The following is a 5983-nucleotide window of genomic DNA, read 5'->3' as shown; positions in this document are numbered from 1 at the left end:
TTTCAGTGTTCAGTACAGTAGTACCAAGTGTAGTTATCATGCTATGCAAATAATCTAAAGTGGAATAAAACTGGCTTTCTCAATCTATAAGAAGTAAAGTTTACATGTTCCCAAAACTGGAAAACAGTATTCCTTCCACTTCCCTCTGAATCTAGCCCAAATATTTTGGGTTTACCTCCAGCAAAATTATCTGATACTGACTTGGTATAATGTGGCAGCATAGTAGATTGCTTAGGGAGTGCAAGATAATTCCAGCTTAGATGGTTAAGGAAGAGACTGCTGAATTCAGATATTCACACCCAATCTGTATTCATTTATGCCTCCCACCCAGTCTTGTTTTAGCATTCTTGAACCAGAAAACATCACAAATTTTGTATATTCTAAATTATAACTAAGATCAACTCCTATTGTCAAATATTTTGCCTCATAATGAATTCATGTAACCTATTACAGAAGTTCTCAAATCCACTTTGGCCTAATATGCTTGTAAATAATGCATTTGCATAGTGAGCAATATTTATAAAAGCCAATTACCACTAATACAGGTGATCTTTTGGCATCAAGTCAGCTAATAACCGTTAAAAGGTGGACTATATTACAGAACACTAAAACAAAATGTAAGTACAATACAAACAATGTCCTCTTGTATACATAAAAATATGCTTTTAACCCTGCAGAGGTCAGAGGTGATCTTAGAGATACAAAGTTGTTTCTTAAATATTGTTATGTATATCAGGTGCACAAGTTCAAGGTCATGACTAACTGCACATTTGTTCATGACTAATGTTAAGCCATAAAGTTTAAGCCATCAGTTTGGTTATAACACATGTTTCAAAAGGGTGTGTCATATTTGATAGTAAATTGTATGTGACAGATACCATGAACTTCAAACTCAGTGTTGCTGTAGTTTTTTCTAATTTATTTTTTTCTATGAACATCAAAGTCAGTGTTGTGGGTTTTTTTTTCATTTACCTTTGAAAATGGCAGATAAAGAAAAAGATGTGTTAGATGCTATGCATCCAGAAAGAGTCTCTTAACAAAATATTTTTGCAAATGTTCTGAAAAGTATTTATACTTTCAGCATAGCAATATTGTTTGTGATGGCTATTACAAATATTTTGTAACACCAACTACTAAAGATTCTAATTAATTAATATTAAAACATTTTTGTTGTATTTTTAACAATATACATGCTTTTGTTATTTTAAAAGAAAAAATATCCTTTATACTTTCCATTTTTTCTTTAATAATTTCTAGATTATAACTGAAAATAAATGAAAAAATCATGTATTTTATTATATAAATATAAGTGCAAACACTGCAAATTTGCAGTGTTTTTACATATTTATATATGTATATATACAATTTTTGCATTTAAGCACAAACTAGTAATGAATGTATCTCTCAGATATATGTGACCTATGCTGTAGTACTCTAACCACAACCTCCTTAAAGATGTGTTAACTGGATATGTGATTTGAATTAAAATTTTCTCATTTTATTTATTTTATTTTTGACTCATTTCTTGGTTTTATTTTTAATATATTTTGTTGATTATGCTGTTACAGTTGTCCCAATTTTTCCACCTTTTTCTCCTCCAACTGGTACCCCCTCATTACCTCTGGCAATCCCCCTTCCTTTATATGCATGGGTCATGCATATAATTTCTTTGGCTACTCCATTTCCTATACTATTCTTAACATCTTCCTTTCTGTTTTGTACCTACCAATTTATACCTCTTAATCCCTGCACCTTTTCCCCCATTCTCCCTCTACCCCCTCCCAACTGATAACACCCAAATGATCTCCATATTGCTCTTCTGAGAACGGTGTCATTAGGTATTCACAATGGTCCAGCATTTGACATACTGTCAGAGGCTGTCCTGCAATACAGCCTCTTACAAAACTAGACTGTCCTGAATCCCTGGCAACAGAATGGTTTACCTCCATACCAAAAAGGTCGAGAAAGCACCAAAATCTGCATGTGGTGTGTACACAGGCTGACTTCATGGAGTTCGTGCTGTGAGATCTAAAGTTCTAATGAAGTTGTAAAAATCTGTCAGCAGGGCCTATGGTGGATCCATGGGTGCTAAATGTGCCTGGGACAGGATCAGTTGTGCTTTCCAGACTGAGGAGCAGAAACTTGTTGTGAAATTATTGAATGCACAAGCACCAGAAAGCTAAATTAAAAAAAAATGAAGCTTTTTTTGAGTAATAAAAATAATTTAAAAGAAATAAAAATGATCTCCATATCTATGATTCTGTTCTTCTTCTGGTTATTTGCTTAGTTGGTTTTTTAAGATTCAGTTTTTGATAGTTGTGAATTTATTGCCATTTTCATGATCATAGTTTTGATCTTCTTTTTCTTAAATAAGTCCCTTTAGCATTTCATAAAATAATAGCTTGGTGATGATGAACTCCTTTAGCTTTACCTTGGCTGGGGAGTACTTTATCTGTCCTTCAATTCTAAATGATAGCTTTGTTGAATATAGTAATCTAGGTTGTAGGTCCTTACTTTTCATCACTTTGAATACTTCTTGCCAATCCCTTCTAGACTGCAAAGTTTCTTTTGAGAAATCAGCTGACAGTCTTATGGGCACTCCTTCAAGGATAACGCTGTTTTTCTTGCTACTTTTAAGATTCTCTCTTTACCTTTAACCCCTGGCATTTCAATTATGATGTGTCTTGCTGTGGTCCTCTGAATCAATCTTTTTTGGTACTCTCTGTGTTTCCTGGACTTTCCTGTATGTTTATTTCCTTCACCAAATTAGGGAAGTTTTCTTTCATTACTTTTTCAAATAAGCTTTCAAATTCTTGCTCTGTCTTCTTCTGGCACCCTTATGATTTAATATTGGTATGTTTAAAGTTGTTTCAGAGGCTCCTTAGCCTATCCCCATTTTATTTATTCTCTCATCTTCTTGCTGTTCTGATTGAATGTTTTTGTCTTCCTTATATTCCAAATCATTGATTTGAATCTTGGCTTTATCCACTCCACTGTTGTTTCCCTGTAAGTATTTCTTGATTTCACTTAGTGTAACCTTCATTTCTGCCTGGGTCTTTTTTAGGCTGTTGGAGTGCCCAACAAGTTCCTTAAGCATCCTTATAAAAAGTGTTTTGAACTCTACATCCAATAGATTGCTTACCTTTATTTTGTTTAGTTCTTTTTCTGAATTTTTTTTCTGTTCTTTCATTTGAGCTTTATCTCTTTGTCTCCTTATTTTGGCAGCCTCCCTCTGTTTATTATATGTATTAGATAGAGCTGCTTTTGCTCCCTATCTTAGTGGCATGGTCTGTAGAAAAGTGTATCAGTAAGTTAGATGGGGTGGGGCAACCCATGTGAACAATGTTGATGTAGTCTCCAATTCCATGGCTCTGTTTGGTGAGGGCTCAGAAAGAGAACAATGTCCCTACTGGCCTCTAAAGTTTTGTCCAGGAAGAAGCTGTCCCTCTGTATTCACCCAGATGCTAGACCCTTCACTTTCTCCCTGTACCACAGGTACCCTTCCAGCTGCTGCCCCAGTGCTGGTGCCCAGAGGTATTGTGTCTATGTAAGTCCTAAGTCTGTTGAGGGACCTTTAAGAGGAGACATCTGAGAATCTTACTCTTTCTTCTGCTGCCCCAACCCACACTAGTTTTTATAGCCAGAAGTTATCTTCCTGGCACTAGAACTCTGGGCTGGGTGGTCTGGTGTGTGACTAGGGTCCCTTGCTCCCAAGGTATCCCTCCCAATTTTTATCCACCACATGTTGCTATGGGACTGCTTTTTCTGTGTCTCTTCACCTCCACATGTCTCTGGGTCTCTCTCTCTCCTACTCATCTGGATGGGTGTGACTTCTTTAATTCCTTGGTTGTTAGACTTCCATACAGTTTCATTTTCCGATGACTCTGGATAACAGTTATTTTGTATTCCAGTTGTAATTTTTGCTGTGGTTGTATAAGGATTTGAGCCATATTTACCTAAGCCTCTATCTTGACCAGAAGTCTCAACATGGATTTTTTAAAGTAAAAGATACAAATTCATATCAAAAGGAATGAAGTAAAGGGATATACCCAAGACCTTCCCAGATAATTAGCACTGGACCCTGGGTGACACCACTTTCCACTTGCACATCCAAGAAGATGTTTTCTACTGTGTTCCCTACTTGACATCATTTGCTTTTGATTTAAGGTCCAGGGTGAGTGGTCTCATTGAGCCTAGGTCACAGTATATTGGCAATACATGCTGTAGAACTAGCTGAAGTAACAAAGCTGAGACTGACTACTTTCTACTTTGCAAATCTTAGATTGGTGCCTTTGTGGAAGAAAGATATCTTGCAAAAGGGAGTCTAGAAACTGTCTTAAACTTTCCAGTCTCAAAATGAAAAGTAAAGTACATTACACAGGAATAGAAATGAAACTTTTGCAACCAATCTGCAACATCTGTCACAAACAGTCAACAAGATACATAGAATCTCTAGTTTCAGTGATATTTAAGTGAAGAGCTTTCATCTCTACAGTAGATTTCTCTCTTCCTTGGGAGTGTTCAACTACAGTTTACAAGCTGCATGATGACTCTTTGGTCAATGGCAGTCCGCATATACAACATTGGTCCCAGAAGACTATAATGGAGCAGCTGAAAAATTTCTGTTGCCTAATGACAATGTCATAGCTGTGATCAAATTTCTCATTTTAATTAGAGAACATTAAAAAGAAATATAGGAGACTCCTTCTTACAAAACAACTTTAAATGAAATAGAATTTATTTTAACATTAAATACAATGATTCTGACATTTTTTAATGTTAACTTGCTGAAGGTCATACACAATTTATATCTGCAGCCAGTTACAATACTTTGTGGGTTTTGGTGTTTTATATATACTTAATATTAATAATATTGATTAATAAGGTTGGGTTTTTACTTATCTTTTAAAATGACCATTATAAGTATCTTCATAGACTTAATTCACTGTCATATGCTATGAAACCTACTTTACCTAATGATTATGGAACTACAGTTAATTTCATTTAAGACACTTTCATTTCTGTGTATTGCATTTTAAATTGTTTATTTACAATTTTACATGATTTAACGTGGCAGCCTACCCATGATACAATAATATAATGGAAACACAGAACTGCTCATGTTTTGTAGCAGTAAGTACTAAGGCAAAACATACTAGAATCTGATTTTTACTCCACTACTGTATTCATGTTTACTTGAGTTATTTAGGAATCAAAGTTCAATTTTTGAAACACACACAAAAAATTCAATTACAAATCAAATAATTAATTTTTAGCATCAACATTACCACAGGTTTGCTTTTTTCTCTCAGGTCTAACCCCAGTAAAATTCCCAAAATAAAGTTGCTAATTTTATGTAATCCATCCCCTGAGGGGTTTTTTTTCCTTTATCTTTTCCTCTTTGTGATCTTCCACCCAGGTGACCAGGGCTTTCACAATTACTCAGGCTCACCCCTGCCATGGGGCAGTAGCTGCTGTTATTTCCTCCCCTTTTTGTATTTCTTCTTCATAATTTTCATTTGCTCCCTAGAAAACTAACATATCTAATTTTCTCAATTCTTCATTTTGGTAGCAACCACTTAATGTGGCAAATGTATTGCAATACTTTAATTTTTAAAACTATGGCTATATGCTAGTCCACTGGATGATACCTAGATGAGTTGAAATTTGATTATCTCAAATCGATGATGGTGATGGTGAAGTTAGACCTATTTGTTCTTGATTTAGTGATAACCATGCTTAAAGATTTTGATGTGACAACAGGTATTTTAAAAAACGATTTTAATCTGACTCATCTGGAGAGGTCTCATAAATAAATTATCATTTATTCACTACTCTGAAGAAGAGTAAGATTTCTACAAAAAAGAAGTGTAAAATATTTCAGAATATGGTGGGAAAGTTACTTGAAAGTAACAACTAATAAAATGCCAAAGAATTTTCTGATAAAATTATGAAATATCTATGTTAGAAAATAATAAGTCTC

The 5983-nt window shown here is 34.6% G+C and overlaps 1 pseudogene; it reads left to right on the top strand.

The window, feature by feature from the left end:
* The first annotated feature begins 1829 nt into the window (after window positions 1-1829).
* LOC114492054 lies at window positions 1830-2183 on the top strand (annotated as a pseudogene).
* Window positions 2184-5983: the final 3800 nt, after the last annotated feature.

This window comes from Phyllostomus discolor, chromosome 1 (assembly GCF_004126475.2).
Source record: "Phyllostomus discolor isolate MPI-MPIP mPhyDis1 chromosome 1, mPhyDis1.pri.v3, whole genome shotgun sequence".
NCBI lineage: Eukaryota > Metazoa > Chordata > Mammalia > Chiroptera > Phyllostomidae > Phyllostomus > Phyllostomus discolor.
This window is presented reverse-complemented; position numbering and strand designations above follow the sequence as displayed.